The 16,598-nt window shown below is 33.8% G+C and overlaps 1 long non-coding RNA gene across 1 annotated transcript; it reads right to left on the bottom strand.

Moving 5' to 3' along the window:
- Positions 1-12,969: 12,969 nt before the first annotated feature.
- LOC136234757 (uncharacterized) lies at positions 12,970-16,300 on the bottom strand. Its single transcript, XR_010691464.1, has 3 exons — positions 15,988-16,300; positions 14,467-14,603; positions 12,970-13,530 (listed from the first exon to the last, which is right to left on the bottom strand). It is a non-coding gene; the product is annotated as an uncharacterized lncRNA (long non-coding RNA).
- Between the last annotated feature and the right edge of the window lie 298 nt (positions 16,301-16,598).

Below are 16,598 nucleotides of genomic sequence, written 5' to 3'. Positions count from 1 at the left end.
TCTCCTAGGACTAGCCTTTTATTGCAAACTTGACTAGAGAGTAGAGAGCTCTAGAGTACTCGTCTTCTAATTGCCGTATTGCTACCATAAACAAAGGATATTTGGTAACTCTCCTGATTCAGAGCGTATTTGATAGAAATGTATTGCTCATGATTGATAACAGTTGAACAGCGACCACTGTAGCCAAGTTTGCAGAAGATCCAAATTGAGTTATTCTGATTGCTGTCGATGCGTTGCATACCGATAGAGTTCCAGAAGAGGATGGAAATTCTGTCGAAATCAACCATAGGTTCAGCTAAGCACAGCAGATCAAGCTGATTGGAGATACATAGCTGTTTAAGAGCCCTCTGGGTTCCTTCGTTTAGAATTCCCCTGCAATTCCAGAACAGAATCTTCATAAGAACTATACAGTAGATCGAATGCGCCCTGACAGACGCGATTCACTTTTCTTGCCCTTAGATTTCTTGCGAGCTGTTATCCAGTCACTCCCCTCAGCCGCAAACTCATTTCCAGAGCAAAGTTCTCTGTTATGTGACCGAACCATATGATGTGTCCATTCAATTGATTCAGATAGATAGTTAACCCCTTTGGGAGTCCCTACCGGAAACTGAGTTTCTATGTTCTCAGAGTCAGACGCATAGCGCCTATCATCATCACTGGGATCATCCCAGGCGTCACGTACACCTTTCTCAGAACTCTGCCTATGCGTCTCAGGCTTGTGAATGATCAATTGCAGCTCTTTCCCACTTTTCACGTTATCCTCGGAGTGCAAAGGGGGAATATCCGCATTCTGTTGTACAGAATCTGCAGGTGGGGCAGACCGCCAAACTGAAGAGGGAGGTTTAGCCTTTGAAACCTTCTGTGATTGAGGCTTGGGTTTGACATTCCTCCTGCATACAGAAGCATCGTGTCCAATAGAAGAGCAAATACTGCATAGCATAGGCAGATTTTCATACTCAAGAAATACCCAATGCTTTTGGTTTTCCGTGTCAACCCGTATCCTGTCTTGGATGTCCATAGATAGTTCAACATCGATGAGCACTCTAGCATAGTGTCCAAACTCACCGTTAACAGTGTTGCTATCAAATCTAATTGGAACTCCTACAGCTCTAGCAATGCTAGCGATAATTCTGGTATCCCAGAATTCCCAGGGAAAATTATAAAATCTTACCCAGACTTGCGCGGAGGTAGTTTTGTGCATGTCAGGATTGAAACCAGGGTACCACGGAGAGAATCTGATGATTCCTGGCTTTAAGGAAATAGCTCCATGCTCCCAAATCACCTGCAGCGCCTTTTCATTAGGCATAACGAATTGGTAGAATCCCTTACCTAGAGATATCATTTTCCACTCTAGGTTATGCTTCCATTTTTTATTTAGCAGCTGTTTGAGGTCAGCATGCTTCCACGGTTTCTCACCTTTACTCAAAAATACTCTTCCGATGACCGAGAATTACACGGCTTTGATCCTTTCCTCGTAAATCTTCTGTGGGACTTTCACTGCCTTAAAACCCCCTTCTTCTGTAACCAGCGGTGGAGAAGAGCAAGCCGAGCTGAGCAGCGGCGGCGGAGGTATCGAAATGGAAGGGATTGATTTCTTGACAACATCCGCGAAGGAGGTTGCTGCAGGCGCCGATCTACTGATCTCTGATTTGGAGAAATCGGCGAAAGCTTTCCGATCGAAAAGGTGGGCAATCGCAATGGATGCGCCGTCACCAGGGGACGAGGTCGCTATCTTCATTGACTTTTATCGAAAAAAATATATATTAATATTTCTACAAAAAAAAATGGAGTTATAAACTTGATTTTTTTTTAAACCAGATTATTATCTATCCATATTAATAAAAACGTGGTCATCAATCAGACTTTCCAAATTCTCTAATTTATATGATATTCTTTTCAAATTCCCTACTAAAAACGTTGGGCATCAATTTCCCTAATTTATATCAATTTTCAATTTGAGAGTCTTTCCATAATTATCTCTCTCAACCACCAATCCCAACAAAATTCATAATTTACATTTCCCTTCTTCAATCACATTCCAATACTAAAGAATATTATACCGTAATAGTATCCTTCATCTTTAGTTCACCAACTATATAAATAATCAATTTTGTTCTATTATCACCTCATCGTGAAGCTTCCAATTGCCAATAGCCTTTTTTTATCTTTGAGAAACTCTATCTGATTCTGATTTACTTCGATTTACAGAGGAGATTTGGAAGAAACGTATCAAAATCTTCCAATTTTAAGAACTTAATCGATAAAACCTGTTAAGGGAGGTGATTTTCGGATTTAGTTTTTCATTTTTCTGTTATAGTGCTTTGTATTGTAAAAAGCATAAAATCTATTAGAACCATTTCATAATTGTTAAGTTCGAGAAATGTTTTCTTAGATGCACTTCTACTTCATGTTATTGCACCAAATTCAATAAAAAGCTTAAGCAATTTGACCTAGAATAAGCAAACCTCTACTTGATCACAAATTTATAAGTTGTGAATTAACTCTATTTCTTGAACTAATTTCCTATGTCAAAATATTGCAAAACTAAATTTTGGATCACTATACTATTTAAATTTTGGTTTCACTAAGCCCTTTAACTTTAAGGGCGATTAATATTTTATTAGGGTCTCATTTGATACTTCGCCCGTAACCCTCCAAAATCTCAGGATCAGCTTTAGTCTAATTTAATAGTAATAAAATTTCAATATATAATAAAATTAGACTAAGAAATAATAATAAAAGTTATTGTTGTATTTTTCCTAAATTGGAAAAGAGAGATTGGAGTAGAGTGAGGAAACCCATAATGGGCAGGCAAGGACACATGTTAATGGCAAGCCCGGTCCACATACAAACCAAACCATGTGCCTACCTACTTCATTGCACATCATAGTGGCCAATGCATGCATTTCTTAATTATTGGTATATTAGGAAAAGTTAAAAAGAAAAACGTGATTCCCACTCCGTCAAAATTTAATCTCATTGGTAGGTGATCTGTAAAATCTACTGTAAATTCTCATCGAGGTTTATGGTTTGCCCTGATCTTGGGAGTGTGTAGACATACCCTTACCTAAACTTTTTGTAACCAAAAAAAAACGTGATTTCATATTTGATATTTCAAAACGCTTTAAGATCTACCGGCTTGGTTCTTGAGGTCTATCGTATTACTCCTTTTCGCAGTTGGCAACTGATCTTTTTATCGGAGTAAAAGTAACTAAATCTACGTGGATTATGGAGAAGAGAGATTGTATTTCTTCTTCCTACTCCCACATGTGTCTAATCTCACATTTTTGGTGTTCTTTTTTTAGTGGTTTTATTTTGGTTGCAATTCATATATCTCATCAAATTTCTTTTCCATCTAATTTGCACATATCAGCTACATATAATTCTTTCATTTATACATTTTTTTCAGTTTAACAAGAGCGTAAGCATTTTATCTTGTCAGTAAGTCACTAGATCTACGTGCTTGTAATAGAAAAAACGTAGATCCGATTGTCCATAATGAACTAAATGATAGATTGCAGCTACTTTTATGTGGATTTAGATTTATGAGAAGTACGTGATTTATAGTCTTTTTATTTTAGTTGTTCTTTTTATGGCTTTTATTATTCTATGTGATCTTTTTTTTCTTCGTGAATCTTATATTGGCGGTAGCATGTTTTATGTTAGGTTTTATACCTCCTTATTTTCTCGTTTTATTTTTTCCCTTTAACGATATGGTATATAACCACTAATTGGATTTCTCTCTCGGTTAAAATAAAGTTTTGGTTTAGTTATATAATATTTTCAGTTAGACAATATTTTATGATATTTTTGGTGAGTTGAATTAATATATTATACCAATTATATATATATAATATTTATTTCGGTTAGTGTCCAAATCGAACAAATAATTCTAGTTCAATTATATTTTATTCCCATACTTATTTGGTTCTGTTTCATTAAATATGCACATAAAATTAGTTTAATATATTATTTTGGTTTTATTTAAACGATTTTTTTTATGAAAACTGAACTAATAATAATCGAAACTGAATTCTAATCAAAATTGAACCAAAATACAATATAACCATACTAAAATTTTATTTCAATTGAAGAATGAATTTAATTAGTGAGTTCAACATACATTCGGGATCTAATTGATGATTCGTCAATTACAAAATTATAGATCTAGATGACTTTCAAAATATAAGTTGGGGATCAGTTTAGGCTTTAAGCCACAAAATAACTAATTTCTAGTAATATTTTTGAAGTTTCTGATACAGGAAAGATCATTTTTGTCTAACCAATTTTCTTTCATAGAATTCATTTAGGAAAAAAATAAGTAGACTATAAGAAAAATACATAAATTTGTAGTGAAAATGGTGAATTGAAGTGGTACTACTTTCACAATATTACTAAAATTTCTCTTTTTTTTTATCAAAAAAATAAAATAAAAAAAAATCTCATTTTTTACATAAAAAAATTTATAGCTACCATTTGTAGCAAGAAATTCCCCAGTCCTTAATTTGTCTCTTAATTTGTTACGTTAGTAAGCTTTTTTTAGTTTTAGAAATACATTATTAGATAATTTGAGAAATTTTCGTTTGATAGGTCCACATGTTTTTTTAAAGGACGATCTGCTGTATGAAAGGTTTCACGTCCGATTTGAAAGGGAATAGACATGTTTATGGGTTGGATCAAGCCGGGTTCAGACTGGATCTAATCGGGCTTGATATGTAATTAGTTTATCCAAACCCAGCCCAGCCAAACCTGTACTAAATTCACATCAGGTTCGGACCGGACTAGGCCAAATTAAGGGAACTAATTCCTAAGTCTAGTCCAGCTCACCCAGCTAATTTATTTTACATTGAAAAAATAAAAAAATTAAAAAATTAAACTACGATTAGTTTTATAAAATGACAATCAACAATTTATTAAATATAAACTTTTTTTATATTTTTTATAATGTTTTATGAAATACTAACAGTACACAATATTATGTTTTGTATTTTAAAGAAAATACATGTATTGTACATAGTGTAGCCTATGCATTATATTTTATTAAGTTGATACTCTGTAACAAACTTTAATATATCAAACATTAATTATTATTTCAATAAAATAATAATAACAACATAATATATAATATAAGGTTGGGTCGGGTTTGGAATTTTAGGCAAAACCCAACCCATTTGATGTGCGGATTTAAACAAGTCTGAATCGGATCGGATCAAACATAAAATATATATGTCCAATCCTAACTCATAAACTCATAAAGGGGAGGTTTAGACGGGCTGGGGTCAGTCTCTTAAACAAGTTTAATGGAAAGACCTATAGGATATTATCTCAATTTTTCTTTTGCTAGGCCATAGCTAAAAAAACCCTACCTTTTTTTTTATCAGTGCTAGCAAAGCAACCATACAACTACAATACATAGTAAATTTACTTTTTTTTTTTATTTGTTTTTTAGAAATGCTTGTAATTTCATTAGATAAAATATAAAGAAGTACAACAAGTAAAATGTAAGGAATAAAATCTCACATGATTATAAACTAAAGCAAATACAATATTCATAGAGGGATGGAAATGACTACAAAGAGCAAAAAGAGCCCATAAAATGCATAAAAAACACAAAATAACGATATATTTCTCGTTAATCTAAATCTGTAGAAAGACATCTGCAATCCAAACTTCATCTTTTAAACCATTCCGAACATTCAGACCTGAATCCTTTTTTTGTTGCAACCGCGTAGATTTATTGATCTACAGACAAGATAAACCATTTCCGCTCTTGCTAAATCCGAAAAAAGCATAAACGACAGAATAATAGAGAGCAGATACAATCAGACGGATAAAGAGTTCCGATGAAATATATGAAAACAAACTAAAAAAACAATAAAAAATAAAGAAACCTAACCCGGTGTGAGAAGGAAGAAGGAAGATCCTTAGTCCTCCTCAAAGTAGATCAACAAAATAGGAAGATTGACAGAACAAGGGAAGAGAAAGGAAGAAGAAAAGGATAGGAGTTTTTTTTGTTTCCTATTAGGATACAACACAATGATCCATTGAATTTATTAAAGTCTGGTTGTATGAAATCATAATATTGGATAGCAAACATAAGGCAGTAGCATCAGTCACTTCATAACTTCCTTCGGAAGCTCTCAATCTTGACTCTAATAGCTCAAACTTTTCGGTTAACCCTTCTTTCTTTCTATTCGAAAGTCCTCCCATAAACTTCTATTTCTATTAGCTTTCTATTCTTCTTTCTGTTAGCCCATTAGCTTAGTCTTTGCAGAAATATCACTTCCTTTCAGTAAACTGATGCAAAACCTATCTTTTTTTGCTTACTGATTCGGTCTGATTGGTTTACTTACTGATTAAGGAAAAGAATCACTTTTTTTTTTTCGGTTAAAGAGGCTTTTCAGTTGTGGTGAAGCGCTTAGCCTAGTGGTTGAGAGCTTACCTATGACTATGGAGGTCATGGGTTCAAATCACATTCAGACATGGTGTGGATTTTTCTTTATTCTTTAATGTTAAGCGCATTGTACGCAAAAAAAAATTTTTTTAAAAGGCTTTCTAGTTGCCTTCTCTCGTTTATTCACTTAGTTCTTCTTCTTCTCGTTCAACTAACAGTAAAAAGGCCATATTTATTCTTTATTCAAAACTTTTCTTGCTACTAATTAATGGGGTTTGATTTGTAAAACAAAAAATGGTTTTCTTAATTGATTGTAGAAACTTCAATGTTTAAGTTAATAAATAGTTTATGAGTATAATTTATTAACAAAGAATAGCAAGTAAGAATAATGTATGTAAATCGTATATCGAAGGAACTAAGGCCCTTATATAGAAGAAAAGAAATCCTAAATAGATAGGATTGTTCTTTTTGTTATATGTTTGAGAAAAACTCTAAATAGGATACGACCCTTCAACATAGGAAACAATTACGCATTTTATAGAATCCTAATTAGAATATCCAGAATCTTAATTACAATTTGATTGAAGTATCCAAATATGATAGAAAAACTTTTATAGTCCCATTTATAAATGTATTTAGTTCGCTTTAGAAGGTTCGACAAAATCATTTGGTCTAAATCGAATGATATTTTTAGGTTTTGTTGTCATCGAATGGTAGATTTCTCCATTAAAAGACAAACATCCAATAAGATGTAAATGAGTTTACATGATAAAGAAAAATAATGATGGCTCAATTCAAAGATTTAAAGCTTATTTGTAGTAAAAGACCCAAGAGAAGGATATTAATTAGGGTAATAAAACTCATGTGGTTTCAATAATTTTCGGATAAAGGACTGTGGTTTACTTTTTGTCAAAACGAGGACTGAGGTTTTCAACTTTAGCAAAATAATGACTTTTTCGATTGATACTATTAAAATCACCCTTAACAACTTCAAAAATGACATATTTTAAGAACTACTAATATTCTAAGCAACTTTAATTCTTCAACTTTTTTATTTCGAGATTATTTAGATGATGTTTGGTAAAGAGAGAGAAAGTTAATGTTTAGAGAGAGAAAGTTCTAAAAAGATGATTTTCTAAAATATGACATTGAACAACTTTAATTCTTGAAAATTTTCATTTTCAGGTCGTTAAAGATAGTTTTAATAGCATTATTAAAAGTGTGAAACCTCAGTCCTCGTTTTGACAAAAAGTAAACCACAGTCCTTTATCTGAAAATTACTGAAACCACAGGGATTTTATTTGAACTTTCCCCTATTAATTATATTGAAACCTTTTCCCTACTGGTTAAGATTGCGATAACCAAGGTTTTATTAGCATTGGCACCAACAAAAAGTTGGCTATGGGAGCAACTGGATATCAATAATACTTTTCTTCGTGGAAATTTGATAGGAGATATCTATATAAAACTCCATTATAACATATGTTCCATTAGTTATTTGCATCGTGATACTCTTGGTCCATTTGAACTGCTTAGCCTTTTTAATAGCCTCATAGAAAGACACATCTTCTAGATGAACATGGATGCGTCTCTTGCTCAAGAGTTATGATTCACCCATTTAACATTTGCACTTTATTGAGATTCTAAGGAGGTTTTATGTCCAAATATCGCTTGCACATTGTTTGGATTGCTTCGATGCTCTTGTGACTAATAATGTATCCAAGGAACTATCATGAACTAACCCAAAATGTGTACTTCTCAGGATTCATCTTGAAGTTAAACTTCTTGATTATCTCCAATGATTTCTTTATGTTCTCTTGGTGGTCAACAATATTTTTACTTTTGATGAATCATGTCATAAACGTACATCTCCACAGTCATGTTTATTTGGTCTTTCAACATCTTGTTCATTAGACTCTAGCATGCTCCCCCCTCCCTCCCATTTTAAAACCAAATGGCATAACCTTACAACAATATGTGGCTTGATGGGTGACAAAAAATCATATTTTCCTCATCTGCTAGCTCCATCTAGATTTTATGGTAGCCCGTCTTTCCATCCATCTTTGCATCCATATGTGAATATAATTTACACCCTATTGTTGAATCCACTATTTGATCTATATTCATAAGTGGATATCTTTCAATGAGACATGCTTTATTCTTATCCATAAAATCAATGCAGATTCGGATAGTACAATTTAGTTTCTTCACTATCACAACATTCGCCAACCATTCATGATAGTCTACCAAATGGATGAATTTTTCATCAACCAACTTATGGACCTTTTCTCTTTGGCCCTCGGCCAATTTGTTTTTTTTATTCTTCTTATTATTAGTTAATGGCTTCATAAATAGATCAATCTTCAGCTTGTGTACTATGACATATAAGTTGATTTGCTTAACATCCTTTGTTTTCCTTACAAGTACTTATTTCTCCTCCATTAGGATCTCTCATACTTAATATTTTACGGATGGATGGAAGTTCTTTCCTACTATCAACTATTTCCATGTTTCTATCACTAACTTCTCAAGATCCGTTATTGGTTTGGTGCTGACTTTCTTACCTTCCTCCTTATTTCTCCTAGTTTGCAATGATGCCAAGTTCGTCTTATGAGTCATCTTCTGGCTACTGTTGGTCCCTTGTGATGTAAGAATTAGTTCCTAAGGAGGGAGGGGGTTAAGGAACTATGTAAAATTTTTCTTTTTAAGGCTGACTTGTTTCTGTTATCACTTAAGATTTTCACTTAATTCTTAGCACAGTGATATTGAGTGAGGTCAGAGGCAGCTTTAGTTGATCAATGACTAAGGCTGCTTCTAACGTTGAGTCGGGAAATAGCACTAGGGAGTCTATTCCTGAGCTCAGCACCAATTCACACAACTCAGTATTAGTTCAGTTAAGCGTTTACTAGACAAGATAAAAGGCAAGCAGATAAAGGAGTTAAGTGTTAGAAAAGGTTACTCAACAGTTTTATCCTGGTTCGGCCTCCTGCCTACATCCAGTCCTCGGAATCCTTCCGAGATTTAATCCACTACTGAGCTCTTTTGGGTAGAGCACAAACCCCTTACAATAGTTAGCGAGTATACAGAGTACCTTGCTCTATATCCTATACTCAACACTATCTACCTCTGAGTGCTAAATACCGAGCAACTCAGGGTCTCCTAACAATTTTAGAATTGATAAGATTTTTGTTCTGACAACAAGAACACTTTGAATGATCTAAAAACTAATATTTTACACAAAAAATAAGAGTTGGTGTAAGATTGTTTTGCTTTGCTTTTGCACAGAACTTCAAGGAAGAATTTGGTCAGCGTTTCGACTTGTTGAAGAACTGCATCGATTGAAGCAAATGAGAGGCCTATTTATAGTTACACTCGAGCCATCGGTCATTTCAAATTTCGAAATACCATTGGAGGGAAACGGCTCTATTGCCCCTTTCATTGCTCAGTGCTCAGCGTCGCGGCCAATGAGAATGTAGTCTTTTCTATCTTGATCAGTGCTTCAGTTGGTTTTGGTCAGTGAGCGTCGGGTTGTCTCTCAATTTTCGGTAAAGATTCCTCGATAGCTTCCCTGTTGTGTCTGATCCTTTCCTCATTTGGATTAGCTTTGTCTCCAAGTTTATTGAGTCAACCCTTGCTCTGTTTGCTTTGTCCATTGAACTCAGCAGCTTCGTTGTGAAGGAGATAGCCAGTCTTTTGGATCCTTCTTCTTGCTGGGCTGAGTTGATTCACAAGCCTTGATCCGTTTTGACTTAGCTTGGGCCTTGATCTTGCTTATTGGGCTTTCACTATGCCATTTTCCCTTTCACATGACACAAGATACATGACAGACATTTGTTTTCGTGTCGTGTGAATATTTTTCGTGACCGTATTTTAACTGTATGTCATCTGAAAGCGAAATAAAAAATGCGCTCGATTCTCAGATGACATTACGATTACATAATCCTGTCATCCAAATAAAACGCGCGTTTTCGTTAAATTTCACTTACTCAACAGATGATACTTCTAATAAATGAATGTCATTGTTTGCCGAAAACAAAAAAGCGGCAAATGAAATTTCACTTACGCGGCCAATCCCCAAATTTTAGGCGCTCTTGTTTGACTGAAATTTCAGCTGATATATAAACTCTCTCTCTAATCCCAAACCCCAGTTTAGGTTACGCAAGAGCTTCATCCCTCTCATCCCTCTCTATCTCCATGGCTGATTTGAACATGCAATCATTGGCTGAGCTATAAACACGGTACTGGTAAGTATCTATTGATTTTCATTGTTCCTTACTCTCTCTTTTCCTCATCCGATTTACTTTCGTGTATGTCGATTTCAGCAGCTGGAATAAGGATCTATTGATTTTCAGAGCTATGATTTAAAGGGTTAGATCTCTTGCTTAGATACTGATTTTATTGTATTCATTGTTAGATTCGCCGCTGAAATTCTTGGGTCATTATTTTTTTTAACCTAGGGCAATACAGTGCCGATTGCTGAAGATGTTCTGATTTCTTTTTATTGAACATAATATTTGCAGGGATAATAAGAATGCTACATGCGAAGGCTGACTGAAGAGATTGTCATTCAGTTCTTGCGTTTAGCATATGGGAAGATTTCTTTAACTTATTGAGTATATATTGTTTTTATGTTGGTTTGAACTGATTGGTTGCATGTATGATGTTGTTGTGGGTGGTGCTGCTGAGATAGGTTTGCAATATATCTTCCACTTGGATTGTTATCTGAATGAGTATGTGTATGTATATGAACATAGAACTCGTTGATTTAGGAAACTAGCCTGATTTTGAGTATACATATATATATTGTTATGTGGGTTTGAACTGAACGATTACATATATGTATGATGTTGTGGGTGATGATGAAATGATTGGTATGAACTGATTGGTTAGATATAACTGATTAGGCATACTCTAAAGCTTTGAATGTTCATTGTGATTGACAATACTCTTACACCTATGAGTTATACTGATAAAAGTGATTGAGTATGTGTATGTGTATGAAACATGTTTATGTTTGATGTTTTGTTGATGTTTATGTTTGAGGTTCTATATGAGTATGTCTACGATTGTTCATTTGGGCATGTAGCTTATTAATCATGCATCAAGTATTAGAGGAACATTGTAAAAGGGTCATTGAGCATGTATGAAGCATGTATTAAAGGGTAAATTTAGGCTAATTGTATGTACTGATATGGCTTGCAAATGATAAGATATCACCATTCTCTTTTTTATTTGAATATGACTTATGATGATAAGTAAGGAATAAGTTGTATGCTTGTTATAGCATGTTCACTTGAATATACATGTTTGCTTGAATAAGTTGTATGCTTGTTATAGCATGTTCACTTGAATATACATGTCTGCTTGAATAAATTGTCTACTTGTTATAGCATGTTAGGCATACTCTTAAATCTCCATTACTATGTATCATGTCACTTGGCGTGTTATGCTTATGGAAAAGTGTTTAACATGGTGATGAAGTTGTATGATTCTAACAGCACAAGTTTATGACTAAGCTTGTGGTGACAGTATCATACACTTCATCACCATGCTAACTTCATCATGAACTGTACAATCCAAGTGGCAGGTACATAGTGGTGGCTTTATGATGCTATGAGAACAAGTTTTAAACATGCACGAATAAGTTGTGTAACATGTTAGGCATACTCTTAAAGCTGAAAATGTTATGAAACCATTCAGGATGGTGATGAGATAAGTTTACAATATATCTTCCACTTGGCTTGTTATCTGATTGAAACCATTCAGGATGTTGATGGGTTTTCGATTCTATCAGCATAAGTTATGAACTTGATATTATGTTTAGGAAGGTAGCTGATTATGTATACTCTTAAAGCTGAAAATGATGAACTTGCCTGATTGTTTTCTATTTTAACATGAGTTATGCTGATGAGACATATGTTTCATGTCAATTTAGCATGTTATGTGTTATGTGTCTATGTATGAAGCATGTTAGCTTGTTTTATGTTCTGTTTATGAAGTAACTGATCCAGGAATAGACATATGTTTCATATCAATTTAGCATGTCACTACAACAAATCATCACTTGCGCCATGGTTAGATTCGTGGCACAAGTATAATATTTCCGTGGCTATACTATTTAGCCACGGAAATTCAAGTTAGGTACTCCCGTGGCGCAAGTGAGCGTGGCTAGATAGTTGCCACGGAAAAATAATGGTCGTGGCATAAATTGGTTTTCATGCCACGGAAAAATCCGTGGCTAATTATATCCCTTTGCCACGGGTAAAGTTGTGGCAAAAGTAAAATACCCGTGACAAGACATAGTAACCCGTGGCAAAAATAGAACCCTTATTATTGGAAACCTTGTTTAGCCACGAGCATAACCATGGCAAAAATTAAATGTTCGTGACTAAAAACCTTACTTAACCACAATTATAATCGTGGTAAACCTATCAAATTTTGGTAATTTATTATTAATTAATTTTTTAATTTCTTTTATTATTATTATTGTTATTATTATATTGTGAACTTTTGCATTAAATTAAAATCATTAAGAATAAAAGAATAAACAAAAGCTAAAATTTTAACCATTCATAACTAAAAATAAGTACTTATTAAATAAACATCCATCATTCAACAAAGAAACTCCTAACAACACAATAAAAAAAATCTCCCTCAATCACAAATAAAAAATCAAGTCTACAATTTCAGATTAATTCTATACATCAATTACAAAAAGATGTGGACTAATTCGAAGAAAGAAAACTAGTTCATGACTTCATGTGAGTGGAACATGAATTTTCCTAAAAATACTCATGTAAGTTTGAAAAGATGCCCATTCAGCAAGAATCAACAGATAGACCCCCAATGTTGCTTTACTGCTACTTGTCCCACTAACTATTTCAAGCATAAGCATACCAAAATATACGCATCAGCCTTCTTTGTAAGTTCTCCCAACAATCTTTTTGAACAAAGATAATAGCTTCTTAGGCAGATAAGGAGGCGACACTCCTATCCGGTTTTGGGCCATCTGATTTCCCTCGGGTAGATAAGAAGGAGGCGACACTCTTCTCTGGTTTTGGGCGATTTTGGGCCGTCTGAGATCAGCGATAATGGGATTAAGGGCACAACTGCATACCAACGACACAAATTCCCAGCTGAGAAATAAAAACCTTCAAAATTAGAGCAGTCACTGAAACAACTTAGGAGATTCATTCAAACAACTCGAGTCTAAATTCTACAAGTTAACAGCAAAGGAAAATCAAAGTACTGATTTACATAAACATTAGATAAGAAAAACAGAGATAACATAGGTGGAGGAAACTGTATCAACGTCAGAAGAGACAAGATTAGCATTTTCTCATGCTTCAAATGCATATTTTGGCAAGATTTTCACTATGACGTGGTTAGGATCTGAATAAACAAGCTTTTCCCCTTAAATAGACCAATGACCAGACGATTTGCACAAGATTTTGTATAGAAAAGATCAAATTCAACATCAACCTCCTAATGAGTTGTTTTCTTAATATTTTCTGTGGCTGCCAAAACATACTTTGGTTGGATGTTAATTGAAGCTATTACAAGTTGTTGCACTATAATGGATTGGTAAACAATCTTTCTTAATGATAGATGATAGATGCAAGCAACGAGAAAGATATTATTAATTATGCATAGTCTAGAGTCCATATTGAAACCGGAAATATAGATTGCCTATATTAAAATTAGTTTAAAACTTTATTGTCGTCTTTTACAAGATACAGTAAGATATTGCAGATTTTTTAAAACATAAGCATGATAGAAGTAGAATAGGTCAAACCTGCTTCATTCATAGTCAAAGTGAGAACAAGAGAATGAAGTCAATGTAAGTTTCTGCAATGATATTCATACTGTTCAAAAACTGAAGTACTACATATATGATTATATTCATTGAAACATGAACACTATCAACTCTTTCAACCCAATTTTCTTAATCAAAATCCATTATGAAGAATAGCTGCTCCAACATATAAACAAAAGCAAAACGAACATTATTCTAAAATTGAAAATTGTAAGTCTTAATTTTTTTTAGCAAAACCATGAATATCTAACAATACCTGCAAAGCACGGTCCGGGGATCAGAGATAACAGGATGAGGACCCAATTGATCCAAGGCACATGCATGCTTAATTGCCTCCACCTCTGAGAAGTCACTCTTACCGGCCTGATCTGTTGTGTGAGGTAAAGGGAAACTCTGAAATTGAAAATTGTGAATAGCCCGTAAGTATGATAACCCCCAAACAAATTCTAAGCTTCTATATACCTAAATCTTAAACAAGTTTAACTCAAAATCCTAAATTTAAGAAATAAATCAAGATTTGAAACCATAATAATCATGCCATAGTCTTCAATTTCATATAAGAATTGGTAGAGGGTTTAATTACGGGAGATTTTAAGTGAGGTGATTTTAGCAATCAGGTACACCAAGTCTGTTATATAGCTACATCACTTATTCCTTTATAATTAATTGCCAATAATGGAACCCTCTTCATAGATTTCTTCAACAACTTTCTGGAAAATTATGAAAGTTTTCAAGTAAATTAAGTTGAGCATAACAGTTATGTAATGAAATGAATTTTAGTGGAAAAAAGTCATGTAATGAAATCAAGTTGACTTACTTAGAAACACACATATACAGATAGTTTCATAAAAAAGCTCCGAAAGAATAGAAAAAAGAAGACAACTTCTTAATTCCATAACATATAAATATAAATTTTGTCCAAATTAATTTATTAATTAGCTAGCCTCTATAATATAGATGAAAACAAAATCCAAGCAATGTACACGGTTAGCATGATGACCACCGATTCATGTTATATATGTCCAAAAGCATCAGCTAAATCTTGACTTTGCAGCCTTTATGGTCCTAAAAGTTTAAGAACGCATCCCCCATGCCTTCTCATGTACCTTTATGACTTACCATAGTAAAATGAGGATAAGCTTTGCATCAGACTATTGATGTTATTGATAGAATTTAAAGCTAGAAAAATTGCATTGTGATTAGCATTTCAATTAATGAATTAAGGGATACGGTACCAAAATAGCCTATGGTTTTTGAGAAAGTATCAATTTAGACTCCAAGTAAAAAGGTACCGATTTAGGCCTTGATAACGGAACGAGACACATCATTGATATTACTCCGTTAAGTTCTGTCAATTGTACGTGGATGGAGAAATCGGAACTTAACGGAGTAATAGGAATGACGTGTCCAATCCGCTGTCGAGGCCTAAATTAACGTTAAGCTTATATTGGTGCTATTTTGTACGGTAGAGTCTAAATTGATACATTCCCAAAAACAATAAACCTATATTTTGGTACCTTATCTCATTAATTAATTATGACAGTGGCAATCGACAAGTGAATTCAAGCAAGAGTTACGGTATGAAATTCCAGGTTTGAAAAAAATTCAAACTAAGTTCATATTCCCAAAATTAACCAACCCTTTAATCCATAGGCTCAACTCTCACCAAATTGAATTAGTAGATGAAAAACCAGAAAACACATGGCAAATAAAAATAGAAACAATTTCGCATTTGCAAACCCTAATTGAATTAATTTATATGATTAAAGAGAATAACCTTCCGTTTCGCATGTCATCCTGCAATTAGAGTCCACATATAGAGCTGCAAGTCATCGATCAAGCTATCATGGTCCTTAAATTCGTCTGCTAGAGAATTTAGCGACATATTTGAGAAGATAACGAGAAAAGAAAATGATGAGAGAGATAAGAAAAATGGTAGAGTCCAGTACAGATGGAGAAAAGCATTGGAGAAACTACGATGCGTAGAAGAGCGCCGGAGAAGATAGAGAACTGGGGTACGAAAGGAATGGTGGTGGTGTGATGAAGGAAGAGATGGCAGCATAATGGAGAACCACGATTAGAGATAGAATAGGAACAGATAAAACAATAATTTTTTAAAATAAATATTTAATTATACAACTTCTATTTATTTATTAATTATTTTTATTATTAATAAGTAATTTTATGCACAAGTAAATTTTTTCCATGACATAAATAGATTTAGCCACACAAAAAAAATTACCGTGGCATAATTCGTGGCACAAGTGTATTTTTGCCACAAAAAAATATTACCCGTGGCATAAATATATAAAGAGATCATAAGTTTATAGTGAAATTTATTTTTCCCGTGGCTAAATAGAAATATGCCATAAATTTTAAATTCCCGTG

The sequence above is a fragment of the Euphorbia lathyris genome, chromosome 7 (assembly GCF_963576675.1).
Source record: "Euphorbia lathyris chromosome 7, ddEupLath1.1, whole genome shotgun sequence".
In the NCBI taxonomy this organism is placed as follows: Eukaryota; Viridiplantae; Streptophyta; class Magnoliopsida; order Malpighiales; family Euphorbiaceae; genus Euphorbia; species Euphorbia lathyris.
Note: the sequence above shows the minus strand (reverse complement) of the source record. Positions and strands in the feature narration are given on the sequence as shown.